At 48.9% G+C, this 25,709-nt stretch overlaps 1 protein-coding gene across 7 annotated transcripts in view; it reads right to left on the reverse strand.

Moving 5' to 3' along the window:
• Positions 1-20,514, reverse strand: part of EFCAB6 (EF-hand calcium binding domain 6) — a 253,930-nt gene extending 233,416 nt beyond the window's left edge. For 2 of the 7 annotated variants that reach the window (XM_061418799.1, XM_061418798.1), the window contains exons 1-2: positions 20,367-20,513; positions 18,902-19,108 (exon numbers count right to left, since the gene is read on the reverse strand). The gene's annotated coding sequence lies outside the window, so the exon portion shown is untranslated. Of the gene's footprint in view, positions 1-49; positions 139-18,901; positions 19,109-20,366 lie in introns of all 7 variants that reach the window. The other 5 variants (XM_061418800.1, XM_061418795.1, XM_061418796.1 and 2 more) reach the window with 4 other exon arrangements.
• Between the last annotated feature and the right edge of the window lie 5,195 nt (positions 20,515-25,709).

Raw genomic sequence — 25,709 nt, forward strand, 5'->3', positions numbered from 1 at the left:
ATCTTCAAAGATGGGAAAACAAAGAGGCGTTTGGACAGGACACCTGTACCTGCTAGTCACTCATTCCTGGTGGGTGGGGCAGGAAGGGTGGAAAGTTTCGGTCCTCTGAACTCATCCGACACACAGTCAGAGGCGTAGCTGGGAAAAAGAGCACCAGAAATGGTAGAGTGAAGGCCTCTGAAAACCTTCTCCAAAAGAGTAATGAGAACACTGGCAAGAACTGTCAGAATCAGCTGTTTCAGAACTCTGGAAACTAACCAAAGTTTGCAGCAATCTGGGGAGTATTCACTCATGGGAGATGCCAGAATCCGGGAATGAACCCCCATTTTGTGGCATTTTGACTTCCCCTGTTCCCTATCTCCCCTCATCCCCAAATCTGCAGTAGCCATGAAACCAACATCCTGCCATCACAGGGAAAACCCAGCAGCCCGCCAGACCCTGGAAGGGGAAGAACAGGGTGGAAGCACCTTCAAAGCCCCATTAGCATAAACTCTTCATTCTATGACTTACCTGAGGGCTCCCTGAAAGACCCCCACATGCAAGGCTGTCTTTATTTGAACTGATTCAGAGCTTTCCCAGGGAGGACCAGCTATTGTCAAAAGGCATTTGATTGAAAAAAAAAAAAAATTCAGGGGCAACTGTTGCTTAAAATTGTTTAAAATTCTATCTGTTATCCACCCAAGGAGGGTGGATAACAGAGCAAATAAAAGACTAACTAAGTAGCTTAAACGGTAAAGCTAGGGAACAAGATGTCCAGAGGGGCTTTGAGAAGCTCCCACATATTCCTGGGGATCTACAAGGTGGTGCGCATGTCTGGGGCTATGCGCTTGCTCAGAAAGAGCTGAGCAGGCCCTCAGCACTGGCGGACTTGGGAGGCTCTGCACAGCAGGAGGTGAAGGCCGAGCCAAGGCTGTAAGCTGCCTGCCTGAGTGTGGACAGAAGGCTCAACACACACCAAGAGCCCTCAGCAAAGACTATCAGGCTGCTGTGTCCAGGCATTTAAAGAGAGTTCTGTCCCAGCTGCTGACCAGTCAGGGACACTTCGGTGGCCATGCATGACAAACGATACAGAACTTACCAAGTTAGTTTAGAAGAGCCTCTAAACAAACAAAATGGAAAGGAGGGCCAAGATGATTTGAGAATTGCCCAGTTTTCAACAAAAATTTTATGACACTTGCAACCACAAAAATAAGTATGGCCTACACATACTTGTCTTCAGAAACCATGCAAACACGGAAAGAGTGGAATGAAATATTTCAAGTGTCAAAAGGAAAAAAAAAAAAATCCACCAACGTAGAATTCTGTATCCAACAAAACATCCTTCAGATTTAAAGACAAAGACCTGATCATATCAACAAAAATTGAGGAAATGTCACCAGTAGACCTGGTTGTAAGAATTATTAAAATAAATTCTTCAGAAAGATGAAAAAACTCATGTGCAGCAGAACTCAGACCTATGTAAGGAAAGAGCAGTAAAGAAAGAATAAAGGAAGGTAAAACAAACATATACGCAGAGCTGATAACAGAGCCCCAGTAGACACGAAGTAAAAACTGGTAAACTCAAAGAAGAGCTAGACGCTGCAACAATAATAACTGGAGACTTTGATACTCACTCTCAGGATGGACACAATTAGCCAGAAGACTAACAAGGACACAGAACAGCTGAACAACAACGCTTTAAACCAACAGGACCTAACGGACGACTACAGCACAGCTCACCCGACAACGACAGGACACGCGCCTCCCAAGTAGACAGGGGACAGTTTCCAGGACAGACACCACATGCTAGGCCCTAACACAAGCCTCCACAAATTTAAGAGGACGGAAAGCATCAAAGTATGTTCTCCAATCACATGAGAATGAAATTAGAAGTAACAAAAAATTAGGTAATTCACAAATATATGGAAATTACACAACACACTGTTAAATAACCAGTGAGTCAAAGAAAAAAATCATGATAGAAATCAGCAAATACTTCTAGATAAGTGAAAATGAAGGCACAACACACCAGAATAAAATGGAGAATCTGGAAATGAACCCTTAGGTGCAGCATTAATTGATTTTTGATAAGGCTGCAAGATCACTCAATGTAGAAAGAATAGTCTTTCCAACAAATGGTGCTGGAACAACTGGATATCCACAGCCAAAAGAATGAAACGGGACCCCCATTTCACACCATGTACAAAAATTAATGAAAAATCAACCAAAGACCTAAATTTAAGAGCTGAAAATACAAAATTCTTAGGAGAAAACATACATGTAAATCTTTGTGACTTGGAATTATGTGATGATATCTTAGATATGACATGAAAAATGCAAGCAACCAAAGAAGGAATGTTAACTGGACTTCACTAAAATTAAAAATTTTTGTGCTTCAAAGGATACTATCAAGAAACTGAAAAGACAACCCACAGAATGGAGTCAATTATTTGTCAATCATATATCTGATAAGAATCTAATATGTAGACTATATCAAGAACTCTTCCAACTCAATAATAAAAAGGCAAATAACCCAGTTTAACAACGGGCAAAGGGTCTGAACAGACAGTCCTCCCAAGAAGATACACAGGTACATGAAAAATGCTCAATATCACAAGTCGTTAGGAAAATACAAGTCAGCAGCACAAGAAGGCATCCATTAAGCCCCCCGGGGGCCTCCCTGGTGGCTCAGTCCGTAAAGAATCCACCTGCAGTGCGGGAGACCTGGGTTTGATCCTTGGGTTGGGAAGACCCCCTGGAGGAGGCGTGGCAACCCGCTCCAGTATTCTTGCCTGGAGAAGCCCCATGGACAGAGGAGCCTGGAGGGCTGCCGTCCACGGGGGTCACGACAAGTTGGACACAACTGAGCGACTAAGCACACAGCACACAAGGGATGGTATAATCAAAGAAACAATAACAAGTACTGGTGAGGGACTGAAAACCTCATGTCCACGTGGAAACTGTACACAAATGTTCATAGCAGTATACCCACAGCAGCCAAAGAGTGGAGACCACCCAAAGGCCCATCAACGAGGAAACAGATCAGCAAAAAGTGATCTACTCATTCAGCGGGCTATACATAATTCTGGAGATGGAAATGGCAACCCACTGCAGTTCTCTCGCCTGGAGAATCCCATGGACGGAGGAGCCTGGCGGGCTACAGACCATGGGGTCGCAGGAGTCGGACACGACTGAGCGACTAAAGCAGCACGTACAAAATTCAGCCATAAGAGGGAATGAAACACTGATTCATGCTACAACACAAACAAGTCTTGAAAACGTTACGCTACGGCCAACCATGTACTGTATAATTCAACTGATGCAAAACACGTAGAATAAATACATCCATAGAAATGGGAAGCAGATTAGGCAGTTGCCAGGGTCTAAAGGTAGGGGGATATGGAACAGCTAATGAGTACGGCGTTTCTTTGGAGGTGACAAAGGTTAGTGGTGATGGTCACACCCTCAGTGAATACACTAAAAGCCACAGAACTGTATGCTTTAAAAGGATTCATTTTATGGTATATGAGTTATATCAGAATAGGACAGAAAAAGGAGGGGAAGGAGGAGAGGGAGGGGAGGAGGCGGAGGCAAAGAGAGCAGCTACTGGCCTGGGCACCTTTGGCATCGGGGATGTCCTGTTTATCTGGGGCGCTGTGGGGAAGCGCCCACCCAGGCTGATGCCCCACAGTTAGGGCAAAACTGGCTGTGCTCCCTACACCCGCCAGCAGGAGGCACTAGCCCTCAGTGGTCACCATGCTATTACATGCATTTAGGAATTTGCAACTCAGAGACTGCCAGTCTGTGGCTTATTGGCATTTCAGAAATCAGGGCAAATTTTTGATTCACTCCTTTCTGGCCACTTTAGGTATAAGAGTAAGAGACAAAACTCTCCCTTGCCTCAAGTGAACCAAGAGGCCTAAGTTCAAGCGCTATAAGGAAGTTTTATAGCCATCACCTGTCTGACGCTCCTAACTTGGCCATCCTTTTCAGCTGGGGAAAAAAAAAGTTTTCTCAGGCTTCCCTGGTGGCTCAGTGGTAAAGAATCTGCCTGCCAATGCAGGAGACACGGCTTTGATCCCTGATCTGGGAGCTGGAGCTTCCCTGGTCGCTCAGTGGTAAAGAATCCACCTGCCAATGCAGGAGAAGCAAGTTTGATCCCTGGTCCAGGGAGATCCTACATACTGCGGAGCAACTAAGCCTGTGTGCCACAACTACTGAGCCTGTGCTCTAGGGCCTGGGAGCCCCAACTCCTGAGCCCATGGGCTGCAACTGTCAAAGTCCTCTCGCCCTAGAGCCGGGGCTCGCTCAGCAACAAGAGAAGCCACCGCGATGAGAAGCCCGTGCACCCCAACTAGAGAAAATCTCGCGCAGCAATGAAGATCCAGCACAGCCGAAAAAGAAAACAGTTTTCCCTGCTGGGCTTCACACTGCAACAAACGTGCATAATTAATAATAGTCAAGCCGAGGTGGGTGTGCGCGGCACTATTTGAGTACACAGACTCAGGGTAGGCAGCACCTCTAACGCACTGGATCTGAAGAACCTCAAGTTTACAGGGTTGAAGAAATGGATCGGACTTCCTCACGTACAGGAAATCCACATTGGCCGGTGCTCGGCTTCCCTCTCTTCGGGCAGGCCTGCACGAAGAGACGCCCAGCACTGCGTCAGTCTGCACCTGTCCTATCTGCCACCGACTGTCGGTAGGTCCTTGCAGGCCGGGACCGCCCCGGGGCTAATGCTGGGTGAGGCTGAGAGCTTCCACCACTCTCCCACATATCTCCTTCTTCAACCAGACACACTTAACTGCACTGAAACCTAGAATCACAGCACTGGTAAATTTCCAGAAGAACGTGGCTCTGTACATGCTCAGTCAAAAGGTGCTTGTTAAGCTCCTTCTAGACTGGAGCCTTCAGAGTCGGACACGACTGAAGCGACTTAGCAGCAGCAGATTGAAGCCTTGCGGCGGGGTGGGGGGTTGGTCAGTGAACAAAACTGGCAAAATCACAGCCCTCGGGGACCTTAGATTCTAGTAATGGAAGACATACAGCAAATAAAATAAGTAAATTAAACACGAGTGGGCTTCCCCGGTGGCACTCGTGGTAAAGAACCCACCTGCCAATGCCAGAGACTCAAGAAAGGCAGGTTGGATCCCTGGGTCGGGAAGATCCCCTGGAGAAGGGGATCCGCTCCAGTCTCCTTGCCTGGAGAGTTCCATGGACGGAGGAGCCTGAGGGGCTGTGGTCCACGGGACTGAAAAGAGTCAGGACACGATTGAAGCGACTTAGCACTAGCACTGTACACGTGCGTAACTGCTGTGGGGATAAGCGGAGTAGAGGAGGAGAACAGGAGACACTGAGCAAAGGCCTGAAGGGAGCAGAGCTGCCAGGAGGGCAAAGAGGCAGCAGGCGGCAGACGGACGGAAAGCACTGGGCCCCGTGAGCGCTAGGCTCTGAAGACGCTGAGCGGCTGGAGGGTTAGGCACAGGATCACGCTCTGGCCTCTGTACTTGGAGGATCCCTCTGGTTGCATGTCAAGAATGGATCGACAGAGGCAAGAGAGGAAACAGGAAGACCGGTTACAAGTCTCCTGCCATCGTCCACGCAAGAGGAGCTGTGGTGGGGAGTGGGGTCCTTCTGGGGAAAGTGCTGAGGAATGATCAGATTCCAGGCACATTCTAAAGAGCTTTACAGATCGGATCTGCTGTGCAAAAGAAAGGCTGGATCGAGTGGCTGTGAACTGAGATGGGAAAGATAGCAGGTAGACTGTCTGGAGGGGAAGATCAGGAATTCCTCTGGACGTGTTACATCTGAGATGCTTACTAGATATCCCGGTGGAGATACTGAATAGGCGGCTGGATGCACGAGGTTTGATAAAGATGGAAGTTTGGGGATCATCAGCATACAATGCACGTAAAGGCATGCTATCGGACCAGCCCACCAGGAAAGGGGGTGTGAGAAAGAAGAGCTGCCGGGGCCAAGCCCTGGGGTACACTGACTTTCAGAGCTCAGGGACATGAGGAACTGGCAAAGGAGACCGAGGAAGAGCAACCAGCGGGAGAAGAGAAAAACCGGGGGACCGGAGTGTCCAGGGAACCAAGTGAAGAAAGTGTGTCAAGGAGGAGGGGGTGATGTTGTGTGTCAAAGGTTACAGGGATAACCACGTAAGATGACCAAGAACTGCCCCGGGACGAAGCCAGGCAGGAGCCACCGATGGTCTGAACAGTAGCCACACTGGTGGGACCGGGTGGTTGGCAGGAAGCTTGCCTGAGTTCAGATAAACTCAGAGAAGAATCAGTGACAGCAGACAGGGGCACCTGTTTCCAGGAACTCGGCTGTAAAGCAGCAGTGGGGTGGGGGGCAGCAGAGGAGAGATGGGCAGCCACAGAGAGCTGTCTTTATCACAGGAGAACTGGCAGCAGGTCTGAATACTCGTGGTCGCGACCAGCCTTGGAGGCCAAGAGGGATGAAGCAGGAGAGAAGGGAGGGAATGGGTAGTTCCGGTGGGTTTGCCAGTGGAGACAGGATCTCCTTGGGTGCTGGAGCCTCTTCTAGGCACAGGGATGGCTCATGACAACCAAGACAGCAGAGCGTGTGAGCAGACGCAGAGCGGAAGGCACGTGGGAGTCCCCTCCTGCTGGCTCTCTCTTCTCAGGGAAAGGGAAGTCGGGTCAGCAGCAGCACATGAGGACGGGGACAGGCATCTCAGGACTGAGGGTGAAGGGACAGCTGGCTGGACGGGAAGGCGAGCAGGAGGGCGGGAGAAGCAGCACGCACGACCAGCAGAGGGCTGAGAGAGCCCACCCGAGGCCCGTGGACAGGAACCTGAGGGCCAGGGCAGGCGGAGGCGGCCTTTCTCCAGCCACAGTCAGCTGCTGCACGGGGAGGCCACCGAGCTGGGTTTCATCTGGGTCCGCGTTTTGGACAGTGGACTCCCCTGGTGGCTCAGACGGTAAAGCGTCGGCCTACGATGTGGGAGACCAGGGTTCAATCCCTGGGTCGGGAAGATCTCCTGGAGAAGGAAATGGCACCCCACTCCAGTACTCTTGCCTGGAGAATCCCATGGATGGAGGAGCCTGGTAGGCTACAGTCCATGGGGGTCACAAAGAGTCAAACACGACTGAGCGACTTCACTTTCTTTCTTTCCTCCTTGGACAGCACGTGTGAAGTGGCAAGAGGAGGGCTTGTGTGAGGGAAGTGAGGACACGCCACAGCATACTCGGGAAAGAACACCGAGGGTGCGGGAACGATGAGGCACGTGAGAGCCAACCCGGACCGCTGTGAGCGCGGAGCCTGCCTGGGAGTCCCACCTAAACATCCTTGGTGCAAGCACGGGCTGAAGAAGAGACACAGAAGCTCCAGCTTATGAAGAATTTTAAGGGGGAAAAAAAATTATTCTAATCCTATTAGCATTTAATAGGGATTCCTTTGAGCCGGGAAATGCGCTTAAGATTTATGGGAAAAAAAAAAAAACTCATCATTTAACCCTTCCCAGCCCAACCACCTACGGCTCTTCCCATTTCATAGGTGAGGACTCGGGAGCGCAGAGCAGGAAGCGACTGGCCCAGGCACACAAAGCGAAGCCCGGAGCTGGTGCCCGAGACGGGCCCCTCCCAGGTACAAGTCAACAGCCAAGGCTTTCCTGCTGCTTTGTTGCAAAATAAACAACAAGCCCCTTGAAGGCAGTGGTGCTACGCCTCTGTCCACCCCGACCGCCACCTGCACGGTTAGGGTACCGGGCTCCTGCCTGCCCTGCGCTCCGAGCACAGGGGTGGGGGGATCGGCCGTGACCGCGCTCCTCGTTGTGGTTATCGCTGATGCAAACAGCCACTTTCTTTATTTTGTCCATAAATTCCCTTCCTAATAACAATAAGGCATGCCAGGGCTCTGGCCTCCTGCCTTATTACGCCACCTGAGGAGTGAGATAATCACCCAGAAATGGACTGCCTGTTGTGCATTTTATTACTTGAATGCAAAGTGATTCAATTCAAGAAACACTTAGTTGAAGACAGAATGAGAAGGAAAAAAAAAAGTAATCATATGAAAAGTAATTCCTCCTAATGCTGCTGAGTGCACTGCAGGGAATAAGCCTCTTCCAGCGGGAGAATGGTCTGGATGACCTGTTGGGTCTTCTCCGATCCTCATTTCTACCAACTGCGGGACTGTGAAAGCTAGTGAGACTTCAATTATGACATGAATATTTCAGAGAGCCAAATCTGGACAGCTCTGAACACGGAGCCTCCGGTCTGGGTGTCCCACCTAAACATCCTTGGTGGGAGCACTTGCCAACCAACTCTGCTCTCGACCATTCATCCTCCAGCCAGTGCTGCAGGAGCGAGTGGAGGGCCAGAGAGAAGAGTGTGACCCACCCGGCCCCCCAGGAGCACGAGACCTAACTCAGGATTTGAAGAAAATGGCACGTGTTTTCAAAGAGCAGGAACGAGGTACTCCCGCAGCACGTCCGGCCACCCTGACGGCGCACCTAGAGTCACAGTGACGCCTGTCTTCCTGACCTGCATCTCCCGGCTCAGGCACTGGCTTCAAGACTTTGCCCAAGAGACGTCCTTGGGGTCCATCTCAACAGGACTGGAGCTATTATTCCATTTCCAGATTCCTCAAGCAGACAGAACATGGTTTTCTGTTGTTACTAATACTATTATTTTCTCTGTGCGTTTCTTTTCCATCAAAAAAAAAATTAGTTTTAAAAGGTTATTGAAGCAGACATACAGCTTTCAGTGGTTCTTCAAATGTGGTCCCTGAACCAGCCATACCAACATCACCTGGGGCCTTATCAGAAATGCAAATTCCCAGGCTCCACCCAGACCGACCAACCTGAATCTCCTGAGCTGCGGGGCCCAGCCTCTGTGTTTTAATAACAAGCTGGGACCACTGCTTCACAAGAACCTGAAGCTGATTTACATGGACAAGTCTATAGTTTTTAAGGAAGCTCACAAGGAAAGTTCCCAGTTTGACATCAAAATGGAGTTAAAAGACCAGCACATGCTGTATTTCGGGGATTCAACTACCGTCACCTCACAAGAACCCATTTTTCAGGCCACTGGTTAATCATCAACCTTGTGAGTTAGATACCGCTATGCACATTTTTAGCTTCCCTGGTGGCTCAGATGATAAAGCATCTGCCTGCAATGCAGAGACCCAGATTCAATCCCTGGGTTGGGAAGATCCTCGGGAGAAGGGAATGGCAACCCACTCCAGTATTCTTGCCTGGAAAATTCCATGAACAGAGGAGCCTGGCAGGCTACAGTCCATGGGGTCACAAGAGTTGGATACAACTGAGCAACTAACATTTCATTTCATTTTTCATCCACATGTTTAGAGGCAGAGAAATGAAACACTAGCAGGAAAAGCCAGATTTACTCATGAGGCCAAGACCCAGAGGCACCGAGCTTTTTGCCCAACTGTACCAGGGGTGTGCACTGGCCCAGGTGCCTGCGCATGGTCTGTGGGCAAGCTCACACAAACACGGAGATAAGAACCATGAAGTCTGTACATATTAATAGAGCGATGAGAAAACCTATCAATTATCAAGAAAGGATACCTTGCATTTGCAAAACAGTCTAACAATTCTGCAACCTACTCAAAAGAACATGCAGAAAATGAAGTGAGTCGTCTACATAACGGAGACGGCAATGGCAGCCCACTCCTGTATTCTCGTCTGGAAAATCCCATGGACAGAGGAGCCTGGTGGGCTATGGTCCATGGGATCACAAAAGAATCGGACACAACTTGGCAAATAAACATCTACATGAACAACTAGTCAAATATGAGGATTCCTGGGTTCGTGGCACTAATGTGTGAAGCCCAGTCTGCCTCCCTCATCTGGGTCCCGTACTCCCTTAAGATCTTAGAATTGGCTGGCAACCCCTCACTGCTCTAAACATAGGAATTATAAGAATGCAAGTTGATTTACAAATATATTTCAAATGATAGGGTATCGTAAAAAACAATTTAGCCAGTCATCTGAATTCAATTTAGTGGAAAATTCCGTTTATAAACTGACCTCCTTCCCAGCCAGCACCCAGACAGTCTGAGCCTCTCAGCCTTCCTCCATCCAGGGTCCCCACCCTCCGCTACACCAAGGTCTCCTCAGACCCCAACATGGGCTTTCACCTTCCTCCCAAACCTCATTTTTACAAATACGTTCTCTGGCAGCGTAAATTTCACGTCTACCCATATATGCCACGAGACCCACCCACCAGCTCAGAAGTTAACTCAAAATAAAACACAAGGGACTCTCCTGGTGGTCCAGCGGTTGAGAATCCGCCTTGCAATGTAGGGGACGTGGGTTCCATCCCTGGTCGGGGAACTAAGATCCCACAATGCCTCGGGGCAACTAAGCCTCAGCCGCCACGGAAGACGCCCCTCCCCACCTCGTGACATGACGGTTCCGTGGGCCACGACTGAGACCCAACACAGCCAAATAAATCACAAATAAATATTTCAAAAATATATATAACACAAGGCTCGCCAAGTCTGAGCAGGTGATTATTTACCACTATCATAAATAATATAGAACACGTGGAAATGGAAAAACACGTTTAGGACAAGGTTAAGAGGAAAAGGTATACTATATACACACGGTATAAAAATGTTATTTCCAAGGGTGGACAGGGTCTATTTTCTAGACAAAATAGCTATGTTGGGATGGTGCTAACATCAGTCTTTAAACGTTGTGTAATAAACATGCATCGAATTAACAGACATGAGTTTGAGCAAATTCCAGGAGACAGTGAAGGACAGGGAAGCCACAGACAAGCGTGCCTCAGTCCATGGGGTCTCGGGGAGCCGGACACGGCGTAGTGAACTGAACGACAATAAACGTACATTAGCTACACGACACAGCGTGCCTGCCAGGGCCTACCCGGCAGCACAGGACCCAGCTCCTGCCTTTGTCACCCTCCCCGCCTGCTTCGCTCGGCCCCACGGGGCTCTCTGCCCAGATCCCCCGTCCTACTCCTCACCCAGCTAACTCCTCTCTCCTCCAGATCCCAGCGTGCCCACCCCCTCCTTGGAGACGTCCCCCGGCTCGCCTCGTCCACATCCTCCTGGTAGAGTCTCTCATCACAGCCTGTCCTTCCCCTGAGCTGCACGCATCTCAGTAGGTGATTATGCTTTCATTTGGGAAATTATACACTTCATTATAGACTGCACGAAATAAAACAGTGGCTCGGTGCTACGGTACCCCCTGCCCCAGTGCACCCAGCACCCCTCTGCAGCTCCAAAAGTGTTTGTCAAATTAACGAAGGGAGGATTTTCACAGCCCAGTCATCCAAACAGCATTCTCCTCCCAAAATGCACACATGCACACTAACACACACACACTCTCTCTCTCTCTCTCTCTCTCTCTCTCTCTCCCCTCACACCCCGCCACTCCTGGATTTTGTTCCATATCCTCACTCTTTCCCGTCAGCCAAGGTACAAGTCCTGGCATCATCTGTGATTTCTCACTCTCATCCCCTGTACTGAGAACCAGTGACCTGAGTGAAAGGTTTTCTTAATTCACATCCATGACCCTTAGGATTGTTTGATGTCTATGTTCCCTGTTAAGAACCATCAATGCCACGAGAGCAGGAACCACATCTGATGACAGCGGTCCAAAAATAATGCTTCCTGAATTTAACTGAATTGAGTGTTGTGGGTTCGGGATCATTTATATCAGCATGAATGCCTTGCTGGCCCAGAACACAGAGCCTTAAAAAAAAAGAAAAAGCTTACTGCAATTTTGTTTGTAATATGCCTTCTCTACCATGGACACAAACACCTAATCTCAGAAAATGCCTCAGAAACTCACTCTTACCTAACGAACATTTCCAGACTCACCACCACACCTAATGTGCTGACAGATATGGCAACAGACGACAGAAAAACAAGTTGCGTCGGAGGAACTGACCGCACGTCGGCTGTCAAACGGTTGTTCCCAGCTCAAACACGGTCTCCCTGGCAGGCTTTTAAGATGTAATTGCTGGAAACCACTGGGCCCTCCCCGCTCCTGTGAGCCGACCGGGAGTGTTGAACGCGTCCTGTTTTTATCGCAGCCGGCCCAGCAAGTCCTCGGATGCTGGCAAAGGGGGCATGCGATGGATTCCCAGCTTGAGCTTGGCACCGGGAAGTCGGGCAGCTGCTGCCACCTGCAGTAGGACACGGGGACCTGCGCCGTCCAGAGGGCTCTGCCAGCCTGCGGGGAGGCATTTGCCGAGTTCACCGTAGCTGTCTAACAGCTGGGGTCACGTGGAGCACCCAACAAAGGACCCCGACTTTAAAATGTACGGGCCGATGCTTGCTGATAAGATATGTAAGTTTCCTAGACAATTCTGGCCCAAGAAGCAGCATTTGGCACACGCCTGCTGGGTGAACAATGGAAACAAAGCAGATGGAAGTGGTCCCGGTTATCACCACCAACTTTCTGAGCCCGGCACCGTCCAGGAACCCACAGCGCTCCTCCGAGCCGTCAGCTGACACAGACCTTCAGGAAAGAGCGGCGGCTCGCTGGCCTTGGGACTGCTCCGTACGGTACTGGGGACGGTGAAGGTGTTTGTTTGGGTGCTATTTTGTTTCATTTCCTTCAAGAAAAACTATTTCTGAATTGGTGAATTCTGGAAATTAAGAAAGCGGCGGGGTTAGGCGGATTTTTTTGTTTAGCTCACCAAACCACGGGAACAGAGACTTTGGGTCTGCAGAGCAACCCAGCGGTTTTGCAGGTTACTGGAGAACTGTGCCCACCGCCACGGGCAGGTCCTGTACATGAATTTCACGCTAAATTCTGGGTTTGTCACATAGAGATATTTTATGCCAGCACCATGAGCAGCACTTCTCTTCCCATAACTCAAACTCACACACACTATACATACACACACCACACACACAAGCACACATACACCAAAACCATATACACACATCACATACACAAATCACACACACACACACACACACACACACAGACTACCGCCACATTTTAAAATGCTGATCTCCTTTTGTTACTTCCTTGCTTTAAGAACTCCAATTGCTTCCTACTGCCCTTAGAAAACTGACCATGGTCCATAATGACAGCTGAGGTTTGCTTCTTTCTCCACGACTGGGATCTGGCCCTTTCTAAGTGGCAGCATGGAGAAGGCGATGGCACCCCACTCCAGTATTCTTGCCTGGAAAATCCCATGGACGGAGGAGCCTGGTGGGCTGCAGTCCATGGGGTCTCGAAGAGTCGGACACAACTGAGCGACTTCACTTTCACTTTTCACTTTCCTGCATTGGAGAAGGCAATGGCAACCCACTCCAATGTTCTTGCCTGGAGAATCCCTGGGACGGGGGAGCCTGGTGGGCTGCCGTCTATGGGGTCGCACAGAGTCAGACACGACTGAAGCGACTTAGCAGCAGTAGCAGCAGCGGCAAGTGGCAGCAGGGACTGTCTGCGGTACCTGGAGGACACCTGTGACATTGGTCCCCCCGCCCTCTCCACCCCTCCCTTCACTACCCGAGTTCATCCTCATTCATGTAGATTCCAGAAACAGCCCCTTAGATCACATCCAGGTCTCCAGCTCCCTTCTAATCCATCCTCCTCTGTGGCCAGGATCTCTCTTGCTAAAGCACACACTCACTTACGTTACTCCCTGGCTTAAAAAACGTGCAAGGCAAAATCACCCATGTGCTAAAATTTCACATAACTATGCACCAAGAGAAAAGAGACTGAGTCCTGTCAAGACGGGTGAAATCTGAATAAAGTCTCTATTTGTTACTAGGACTGCAGCAGGGACAGCACCCTGGTTTTGCTAAGTGGATTGTGGTTATTCTGTAAGATGGTACCATGCGGGAAGCTGGGGGCACATGGGAACTCTCTGTACTAATTCTGCAACTTTTCTGTGAATCTACATTTTTTAAATTAAAAAAAAAAAAAAACCCACAACATGCATTTGTATGACTACTCCAGGTATACAAACTGAAGTCAGACTCCTAACTGTGGTTTGTATAAGATCATTCACATCGTTAATAACCTGGCCACAAGAAACTTCCAGACACCACAGCTTCATGCCTGCCGGATTTCACACAAAATCCAAATGAATATACCATGCAGGTCCTCACCTCTGTGTACTGGGTCATGCTCCTGCTCGAATTTTTTACTCCTGCTAGAATCTCCTTTTCCACCACACTTCATCTTTCAAGACTGAGGGTGGAGTCCCTCCTTTCATGAGGCCTTCCTATCCTCCTTAAAACTAATCATGCCTTATATAATCCAGAAGAGAAGAGAACCCTAATTCAAAAGACACATGTCTTAGCAGCACAACCTAAGTGTCCACTCACAGGTGAATGGCTAAAGAAGCTGTGAGACGTGTATAAATACATAATACCCCGTTTCACTCAGCCTTAAAAAGGATGAAATGACGCCATCTGCAGCAACGCGGATGGGCGTAAAGACTGGCATACCAAGCGAAGAGCGTCGGAAAAATCAGTACCGCGTGATGCCTTGTATACACGTAACCCTTAAAAAGTATAGAAATGAACTTATTTACAAAACAGAAATAGAGCTCACAGACACAGAAAATAAACGTATGGTTACCAGATGGGAAAGGGGGAGGGATGAATTAGGATTTCGGGGTTAACAGATACACTCTGCTACATAAAAAACGGGTCAACAACAAGGACCAGGGGGGACGGACTATCCTCACCGCCCTGTGTGGCCGGTACCTGAGGGACTTCCCTGGTGGTCTAGTGTGTAAGGCTCCGTGCTCCCAGTGCAAGGCAGGGCAACCAGAGCCCACACGTGACAGCTAAGTTCATATGCCACAACTAAAGATCCCACATGCCGCAACTAAGACTCGGTACAGCCAAATAAAATTTAAAAAAAAAAAACCTATAATGAGAAAGGATCTGAAGAAAGATGGTAGGTGTATAATCGGATCACTTTGCTGTACACCTGAAACTAACACAACATTGGTTTTTGTCTGTTTTTAATTTTATTTTTGGCCACAATGAATGGCATGCAGGATCTTAGTTCCCCAACCAGGGATCAAACCCATGCCTCCTGTGGTGGAAGCACAGAGTCTTAACCACTCAGCTACCAGGGAAGTCCCAATTCAAATGGTTAACCAGCTATGTGTGTGTGTGTGGGGGTGGGGGGGGCCCAGTCGCTCAGTTGTGTCTGACTCTGTGCAACCCCATGGACTGCAGCCTGCCAGGCTCCTCTGTCCATGAGGTTTTCCAGGCAAGAGTCCTGGAGTGGGGTGCCATTTCCTCTAGCCCCACATCTACCTTCACTTTGATTCTCTGCTTCCAGGCTTTTCTCTTGGCTGTTTATCTGTGGCCCCTCCTCGCCAGGGAGCCCCTCCCATGGAGGCAGTCGAGTGCACTCACCATCTTTACGCAGCACCTACCACCGTGCCTAGCACACAGGGGGCACTCTGTTCATCTTTGTTCTGGATGGACCACGGCTATTAACAGCTAACACTGCCAGGGTAAGGAGCTTGGACTCATTTCACCCTCGACCTTGAAAGCTAAACAGTGTTCTTAGCGTGAGTAAGGCACTGTGATGAGTTCTTTAGGTCACCCCCGGCCTGACGTCAACCTCAGTTTAGGTTTTCTAAATAAAGAGAATTCTGAGCCGTTCATGAGTACGAGTCTATCAAAATGTACAATAAGGTTGAAATTAGCAAGGAAAATAAAACCACTGCTCCCCAAACAAGCACCAAGTCACAGACCATCAGATACACTTATCAACCACCGGCAAAAACACGGTTAGAAGGCTATCCTACTGATGTATTTGTTTATTTGTCAGATAAGCACGGGTGTCCAGTTTTTAACAGATGCTATTTATATCAGAATCATAACAAAAGTGCCATCCATCTGCCTTGGCATCCAGAGAAGACATAATTCAACACGAGAGTAAGAAATGTGCACAGCCCAACAGAAATGGCATCGAAGCAAAAACTGTTGGAACTGGAATCATGGGGGGGAAATTAACACTTGACAAAACTGGGGAAAAGTTGCAAGCAGCACAAAAGATCTTGGCAGCTAAATCCAAACACTTGAGAAAAATCTTCTCCCCGTCTATTCTGATATCAAATGACGTTCTGCCGTAGTAGGGGCATATTCACTTTAAAGCTCCCTTTTGGACCTTCTACACACTCACTCCTGCATTTACTGAGCATCAAGGGTTTAGAGTCAAGAAGACGTGGAGTCAACGTCGGCTCCATTACCGATCATGCAAACTTGAGAGGTAATTAACCTTCTCGTCACCCAGTTTTCTCACTTGCAAAACGGAGATAATCTCTCTGTTTAAAGCAAGTGTTCTTACCAGGTGGCTCAGGGGTAAAGAATCCACCTGCTAATCAAGACACAGGTTCGATCCCTGGGTTGGGAAGATCGCCTGGAGAAGGAAATGGCAACCCACTCCTGTTCTTGCCTGGAGATTCCCCATGGACAGAGGAGCCTGGCAGGCTGCAGCCCATGGGGCCGAAAAGAGTCGGACATGACTGAGCGACAGCATGCACACACACTCTTAATCTGGGATCTAGGGACAAGTTTCACGTGTGTGCACTTTCCGGACCTTCAAACTCTCTGAGATTAAATTCCAAAGGGTGCGAGAGATGATTTTTCCAGAGGGAGGACACAAGGCTTCCACCCGGCCCCCAAGGGGCAAGTGACCCACGGGGGTTCAGTGCAACCCTCTACAGGCTGACGCTAGCACTCCCTGGTGGTCCAGTGGTTAAGACCTTGCCTTCCAATGCTGGGGTGTGGGTTCGATCCCTGGTTGGAGAACTAAGATCCCACATGCCACGGGGCATGGCCCAAAACAACCAAACAAACAAAAAAGGCTGCCGCAGGATCCAGACAATGTATCTAAAGAGACTGACGCGCAGTGGGCTATGCTCACTCCTTGATGGCTGTCACAGACTCTAGGTCTTAGGAAGGCAGAGAAAGAAAAATCAGAGCCCAGGTGGAAGGCAGGGAGACCGTTATGGTGCAAGGTGCTGAGTATGGTCTTGGCTTTTACAGGAAGGGCAAAAAAGGATGGCAAACCAAAGTCAGTCCAGAAACGGTCAAGCAGGAGAAAATGACAGGGTGGAGACCCCAGGCAAAGGAGGGTGGCTGGCCATCTCTGCAGTGTCCTCACTGCCTAGACCAGGGCCTGGCGCGTGGCAGGTGTTCAATAGGTAACTGCTAAGCAAACAAATGGCTGGAACCAACCCCAGGGACCGGATAACATCATTCACCGAAAAACAAAATTCAGAAGGTGTTCCTGAAAATTTCTATGCTGCTGGCTATTGTTTAATCTTATTTTGTTATGTATTTTGTAAATTTTGACTCTGATTTGTGCCTTGTACTACTCAAAAATTCTATACAAATGCAACAGTCTACATTTCTTTCCCTTAATAGCTAAGACACTGAGCCTACACCCTGGGCACTCTGTGTTAAACAGATCATCTGGGACTTGCTGATGAACCCCAGGAGAAATGTCCTTTCGATGGAGGCATTAGAAACACTTTCTTTTTTCCAGAGGAATTAAAATGCCTTATTTGCCTGTACAAAATGAATTCAACTTCTTTCTTTTTTTGGTTGTTTTGTTTTTAATTTTCTTTTTCCTGAGTTTAAGAAGTTCATAGCTAATAAAACGAAAGAGAGGCAGACTCACAAATATAGAGAACAAACCAGTGGTTACCAGTGGGGAGAGGGAAGCGGGGGTGGGCAAGATGAGAGGTGAGGAGGAAAATGGGGTTGTTATGGGATTACGCGAAATCATGTGTGTGAAATTTTAAAAGATTATAAACCACTATAAAAAATGTAAAGAATCTTTTATTTGATTAAAAACAAACAAAAAAAGAAGCTCACAGCCAAATTTGCAGCCCAACTATATTAATCATTACGAATTATCTGACTATTCTCTTCTTGAAGTTACTTTCCTATTTACCATATTGTATGTATTGTTACAAGTCCCCTCAAAGCCCAGTGGGACGTGCAGGGCACACACATCTCTGAGAGTGTGAGAGGACTGGCTGAGAAAGCAGGCTCTGTCACCAGGCAGTCCTGGAGCAGAGGTCACACGCCACAACCTATCTGTTTTGCAGCCCCTTAGCTTCTCTACATCCTTGCTACCTCATCTGTAAAATGGGAATACTAAGTGTACTGTTTCATAGGCAAGAAGCACTCAATTTAAAAAAGGTAATAAGAGGTTCCAAACTGTGCCTGGAACACAGCAAGTGCTCAGTATTAGCCAGGAGGAGCAATGGTAATAGAAATAGTCAAACTGCAGAAAAACAGGTGAAAAGATAACAGTGGAGCCTGAAACAAATTAAACAAAAGAGCAGTAAAAGATTGAAACCAAGAGAAAAAAGTAGAAAATGAAGCTCTTTCATACTGGAAGTGTATCATGTTCATATGCTATCTCCATTCACAGAGTTTCCCCAAACACTCCTTCCCTTTACATCTCCTCTTCTGAATGGCATCGATGTCCTAGACAGCACTGTGTGGAAAGTGAATCAATATTTAACTAGTACAAGGATCCAATCTGTATAACTACACAAACCTAGATCTGGAGTGAAAGTTGCTCAGTCACGTCCAGCTCTTTGCAACCCCAAAGACTATATAGTCTATGGAATTTTCAAGGCTAGAATACTGGAGTGGGGAGCCTTTCCCTTCTCCAGGAGACCTTCCCAACCCAGGGATCAAACCCAGGCCTCCTGCATTACAGGCGGATTCTTTACCAGCTGAGCTACAGGGGAAGCCAGATCTGGGGGTAATTTTAGATAAATACATTTTACAAAAAGATCAGCTCTCTTGTGATATTTAAAGGAAGAAAGTGACTTTAGCTTCTTGCCTCATCACACTTTCTCATCTATATTAAACAGCTTATTTTTCAACCCTGGCAGGGGAAGGAGTCGCCCAAGAAAAACTTCAGTGACTCTCCTCATCTACTAACCTTAAACATTCACTTGATCCCAGTCAAGAGGCTTTACGAAAGCAACTGCCTTGTTAACAGCCAGTGGGCTCCCAGTGGATTCCTGCTCCAGGCGGGCCCCAGACTCCTGAGCATTCTGCTAGAGCTGGTTCTGTCTCCATGTGCCAGTCAGCTGGAGGGGTCACAGCAAGGGCGATGCAGAGATCTCTGCACGGGAGAGGTGGACAGCTGCAAAAGGGTACGGACACAGAAGACAAAATGGACAGCAGATATAACGTCTCAGGTAAGCAATTCTTGACAAACATCTACAAGCACAAGCACCCGCCATGGGCCAGGCCCTAAACTCAAGGTGTCGTTCCCATGAGCACAGCTAACTGAAATAAATCCTTGCCCTCTTAAACCTTGCAGTAAGGCTGAGGAAGAGACAAACATAGTCACAGATAATCAAAGGGCCCTTGCCTGATTCACTTTCAGTTCCCCAGATTTAGCCAAGTAAATACATCTGTTGAAGACAATGGATAAAACAGAAGGAACAGCAGCATGTGAAAGTCGAAAAAAACATTTTTTTTACAGCATTTCTGTGGGTACACTCATTTAGCGGCACACACAATTTAAAAAACATTATTAAATTATTCCTCTTGAAAACGAAATAAGAGTCTTCTTAACAGGGGCAAGACATCTTGAAAGGCAAAGATTTTCAGGACAGAAGGAAAAGGAAGTATGGGGTAATTCAGCCAATGGTCTTAAATAACCGCTGAACATTTCAGAGTGCTTCCAAACAGAGTTCTGAGGGAGGCAGGGATCACTCCTGCGGTTTGAGGCAGAGGAATGTTCCAGAAAGCCTGAAGATTCTGATATGAGACAGAAGTGCTCAGTTTGAATTCTGGCTCTGCAACGTCTAGTGGTGTGATTCTCAGGGACAGCCCCCTTCACCCTGCGGGGTTCAAGTCCTCATTCTCAAGGCGGAACTTAAAATATTCGAAAGGCTGCTGTGGGGACAAATGGAAGAAGAAAACATGAGATATTCTGTAAGTCGGAGTGATGTGACCCTCAGAGAGACTGGGAGGCAGATTCACCACCTTCTACGTTGTTTATAGTCGGTCTTTATAGAAATAGAAAAAGGATGGGGCTATTCACTGCAGGAGAATATTCACTCTGGGAGATAGTGAAGGACAGGGAAGACTGGCGAGCCGCAGTCCATGGGGTCGCAGAGTCAGATGTGACTGAGCGACTGAAAAACAACAACGAATTCACTTCAGGAGCCCCCAGACCCGACAACGGCTCCTGGCACAGGCAGGTGCGCCACATACACAGGTGCGTGAAACGAGTAAACGGGTCACTACCGCCCCTTGGCCACAGACAAGGCGGGGATGCGACGTGTCCCGGGGCTGTGGCACCCCAGAGCTGTCCTCCCGGGCCCTCCTCAGCGCCCCCCACACTCCCCGCTCCGGGCTCGTGCCCTCTTGCCGAGGCCGCCCCGCCTTACCCCGGCCCCTTTCTCAATCCTCCGACTCATGGGAGCCAACTCGGCGCGCGGACTCCAGGGCCCCCTGGCCACAGAGGCCCAGCCCACGCGGTGTCGCTAGGACGCTGTTGCCCGAGCGACGACGGCGCTCGCTGACTGGAAAACACGTTTCCCCACCCGGCAAGAAACGGAGCTCCAATTGGCCAAGTCGGCTAGGACGTTGTCGCCGAAGGGCGTGGCCAGGCCTGCCCGGTGGCTCCACCCCCCGCCCCGGGGGAGGAGCTTCCGCCGGAGGTCAGGTCCTCCGGGGGGCTGGTACCCCGGCGAGAGTCAGGGTGGCGGGCATCGTGGGAGCGCTTTTCTGTTAACCTGGCCGTCGCGCGAGCTGTCGGACGGGTCGCAGAGTACCGCTTCGAGCCGCGTGGCCGAGGGAGGTTAGTCTCATCCTGCGAAGCAGACTCCTCACTTGTTAAAAAACGAAGCGTACCCACCCAGAGCCTGGGCTCAGGATGAACAAAGTCCAAGTGAAAGTCGCTCAGTCGTGTCCGACTCTTTGCAACCCCATGGACTATGCAGTCCTCTTCCCAACCCAGGGATTGAACGCAGATCTACCAGCATTGTAGGCGGATTCTTTACCAGCTGAGCCACAAGGGACAGCCTCAGGTGAAGGCAGGTGTCTAAGCCCCGAGCACGTCTGTGCCCTTCCTACGTGTCAGCACTTAGCGATTCCGGTTGTTGCCTCCTGCGTCTAGTTGTGTACGGCTGGCCTCCTCCCGGTGATCTGGGGAAAAGGCAGGACAAGGTTGCTGTCCCCAGCCTGGTATCCTCAGCACTCACATCCCGGTCTTCCTCCAACCCCAGTAGATAGTAAATAAATAGTTATCCGATGAGCCAGTTTTTTACCATGCTCACAGGCTGAGTAGAAACTCAGGAAGTCATGTGGATAATAATGTGGTGTGGTTGAGTCGCTCCTGTCCGACTCTGAGGACCCCATGGACTGTAGCCAACCAGCCCCTCTGTCCATGGGATTTCCCATTGGAAATACTGGAGTGGGTTGCCATTCCCTCCTCCAGGGGATCTTCCTGGACCCAGAGATCAAACCTAGGTCTTCTGCATTGCAGGCAGATTCTTGACTGCCTGGGCCACCAGGAAAGCCTAGTAATAGTAGCAATAACGTGGCTGACTCTTCGGAGCACTGCCCTTACCAGGCACTCATCTAAATACTTTACGTGCACTTAGTCGTCATTTATCTTCATAACAGCCCTAGGACGTAGGTTCTAGGAGTAATTATTCCCATTTTACAGATAGGACACTGAGGCACAGAGAGGCACAGTGCGTCAGTGGCAAAAGCAGGATTAGAACCCAGGCAGGCTAAGTCCCAGGCTTCCCTGGTGGCTCTGTGGTAAAGAGTCTGCCTGCAATGCAAGAGACCCAGGTTTGAAGTCGGGAAGTTCCCCTGGAAGAGGGCATGGCAAACCACTCTAGTATTCTTGCCTGGAGAAATCCCATGGACGGAGGAGCCCGGCAGTCCATAGGGCTGCACAGTCCATAGGGTTGCACAGAGTCGGGCACAATTGAAGCAACTAAGCAGCAGCAGGCTGAGTCTCAGGTCCTGCTATGCGTCACCCTGTTCGTCATTGTGTTAACTCACAGGTGAGAGAGAAGCAATGTCCCCAGAGGCACAGCCTTACTGAGGAATCCCAGCCACGTGGTTCTGTCAGTTGATGAGTTACAGAGTGACCTGCCAAGAGCCCCAGAGAAGGATGTTTTATGATCCCTCTTGTCGATCTGATTGTCCATCACTGGCTAGCTAGTTTTCTACTCACCAAGAGAGTCAATTCATGTCTTCTCTCTGCTCAGACCTCCCACACCCTTTAACTCATCACCCTGAGTGAGTGACCTCACCTCAGGTCCCACTGAGAAAACCAGTCCATAAGAAGGGAACGTACATTTGCCTTACAATCACTTTGGCCGCCATCTCTTCTGCTCTTGTTCCAAAAGAGGCTTTGGAACTTTGGAACCAAAAGGGAGCTTTCCACAGAGGCCACTTCTGCCCCTTGTGTCCTAAACCCCATGGCCATTCACCAGCTCTTGGACTGAACTGTCCAGGTCAGCAGGTCTCCAGGGGTGGTCTGGGGACCCCTGAGTGTCCTGAGACCCCCTTCAGAGAGTCCATAATTGTCGAAACTATCTTCATAGTAAGATATTGTTTGTGTGTTCACTCTCACTTTCTCATAAGTGTACAGTAGGGTTTTCCAGACACTGCATGATGTATGACATTGCAACAGACTGAATGAGAACAAAAATAGGAGAATCCAGCTGTCTTCTGTTAAGGCAGATATTAAAGAATTCGTAAAAATATAAACGGCCTTTCTTCACTCATTCTTTTTGTTTTGGAAAATACAATTGCTTCATAAAATGTTACTATGTGACAGGTTTATTGTTATTTTAAATGAATTGGTAAACAAATGTTTAAACTTTTTATCACTTTTACTGTCTGCTGCTGCTGCTGCTAAGTCACTTCAGTCATGTCCAACTCTGTGTGACCCCATAGAGGGCAGCCCACCAGGCTCCCCCGTCCCTGGGATTCTCCAAGCAAGAACACTGGAGTGGGTTGCCATTTCCTTCTCCAATGCATGAAAGTGAAAAGTGAAAGTGAAGTCGCTCAGTCGTGTCCAACTCTTAGGGACCCCATGGACTGCAGCCCACCAGGCTCCTCCGTCCATGGGATTTTCCAGGCAAGAGTACTGGAGTGGGGTGCCATTGCCTTCTCTGTTTACTGTCTAGTATGATAAATAGTGATAGATATAACTCACACAAAAAAACAAAAGCTTTGGGGGATCCTCAGTACTTTTCAAGAGTGTAGGACTTCCTGGCCATCCAGTGGTTAAGACTCCATGCTCTGGTCTTCCCGGGGGGCTCAGGGGTAAAGCATCCACCTGCCAATGCAGGGGACACAGGCTCCATCCCTGGTCTGGGACGATCCCACTTGTCATGGAAAAACTAAGCCTGCGCTCCACAACTACTAAGCCTGTGCTCTAAAGCCTGAGAACTGGAACTGCTGAGCCCAAGGGCCATAACTACTGAAGCTCAAACACCCCAGAGCCTGAGCTCTGAAACAAGAGAAGCCACCGCCATGAGAAGTCCAAGCACCACAGCTAGAGGGTAGCCCCGCTCACCGCAACTATAGAAAAGCCTGCACAGCAGTGATGACCCAGCACAGCCAAAAATAAATAATAAAATAAATAAAATTTTAAAACCCCAGGTGGCGCTAGTGGTAAAGAACCTGCCTGCCAATGCAGGAGACAAGAGACTTCAGTTCAGTCCCTGAGTCGGGAAGATCCCCTGGAGGAGGGCATGGAAACCCACTCCAGTATTCTTGCCTGGGAAATCCCATGGACAGAGGAGCCTGGCGGGATACAGTCGATGGAGTCACAAAAGAGTTGGGACACGACTGAAACAATCCAGCCCGCACACACGCGGGTTTGATCCCTGGTCAGGGAAGATCCCAGATGCCGCGTGGCACAGCTGAAATGAAAAAAAGATACATTTCAGTAGCACTAAAACCAGTTACATTCCCTGCTGGAGAAATTGCCACAGCCTCTACTACACAACCACTGTGAGACTTTGAAAACCTTTGATGAAATCTGGAGACACAAACCCATGGAAAGGCGAGGGCAGTGCATGTACGCCTGTGATAATCCAGCAGCCAGCTCATCCCTCAGTGATCCAGGAGAAACTTGGGGTGATGGAGAGCTATGTGTGCCCTCCGGGTGCTGAATACTCACGGCTACGTTTTCAGCACAGCTCAGTACCTCTGGGAGACCAGGCTGTGAGATCAAGGCTGTGATCATCTCATGGTTAATCAACAGCGATGTTTTAAGTGGAGGTTATGCTTTCATGTAGAGTAATAAGTAGCAGGAACCGACTGACCCCTCAGAAGTTAAGTGCTGTTTCCCACCTCGTCTATTAATAAAGGGTGGACGAGCTGGCCCGTGCCACGAATGCATGGTCCGTTGAAAGAGAAGTGGAGGACGCCCCTGGGAAGCCCACTTGAGATTTCTCTGGTGGTTGTGCTTTCGGTGGCCTCGCAGAATGGAGACCGGACTCTCCTGAACTGTCTGTCCTTAGGCGAAGATAAAATTACACGAAAAGAAATGAGGTACAGGCATCTCTTTGGGAAGAACCACCGTGGTTATTTTTTTATTTACTAAAATAGGTGCTTCCTCTCCGGGCGGGATGTGTACCTTGACAGATGACGCAGCTGCTCATTTTAGTTCAATCAGCCAGAAACCAAATTGCACATTTTAAACATTGTCGCTACAAATAATTGATTATCGTCTGTAAACAGGGGACCATTTTAGGATCATCTGTGGAGAGACGGGTAGCCGCTCCTGGGTTTCTTTCCCCTTTTGTGCGCCAGTAGATGGGGATGCCTTTCATTTCCCTGAACAGTTACTGCCTGTCTCTGTTCGCGAAGACAGGAATCAAAATCCACTTATCTTACCCCTGAACAAGATTCCACGGTGAAGAATACCAGTGTTTAGAATTTTAATGAATTCTGCCCTCCGAACGTCTTATTGCAGCAATCTGAGAGGAACGGCCCACCCTCCGGAACAAAGCAGCAGTTAGAAAATAACAATTTCTTGTTTCCTACACCTGGGCAACTAGCAAACCCCTGACAATCACAAGCAATTCTCTCTGCGGAGAGCCAGGATCTCGCGACAGCTTGTAATTAGTGCTGTTTAGCATTTAATTTGCCTTTAGTTAGGTAACAAGCATTTATTGATTACCTGATAGGAGTGGAGCGCTGTGCTAAACACAGGATGGGGACAGAGTGATGAATGAGGCGCAGGCTCTACTTACGGTCTACACGCGGCTGAAAACACATCCTCGGGAAAGGAAACTTGGAACCAGGAACAAAATGTTTTCTTAACAAATGTAAACCAATATCCCATTATAGAGAGTTATTACTCTTTGAGAATTCAAGGCACACTCCTGGCACACTCCATTCTAAGGAGAAAAGTACTTGCTGCCACGGCTTGTCTCATGGAGAGAGTGGGGACACCTGAGTCACTCCTTCTCTGGACTAAGGAAGGTTCTGGCCTTTTCTGCTGCAGAGTCCCAAGTGTGGTAGGGACCCAGGAGGGAGAGAGCCACCAGCCCCTGACAATCTGTCTGCCCCAATCTGCAACCCCTCTGACATCTTTGGTAAAAATGGAAGCCTGGGTACCCACAGGACGGCAGCGTCAGAACTAAGTTAATTCATGATGGCCTCCTGGAGACTGTTTTTTGAGGCCAGCTTGCGGCAGGTGGCGGACATGAATTGGCAATACTTAGAAATAGCAGCAGAGAAGGCAATGG

Source organism: Bos javanicus, chromosome 5 (assembly GCF_032452875.1).
Source record: "Bos javanicus breed banteng chromosome 5, ARS-OSU_banteng_1.0, whole genome shotgun sequence".
Lineage (NCBI taxonomy): Eukaryota > Metazoa > Chordata > Mammalia > Artiodactyla > Bovidae > Bos > Bos javanicus.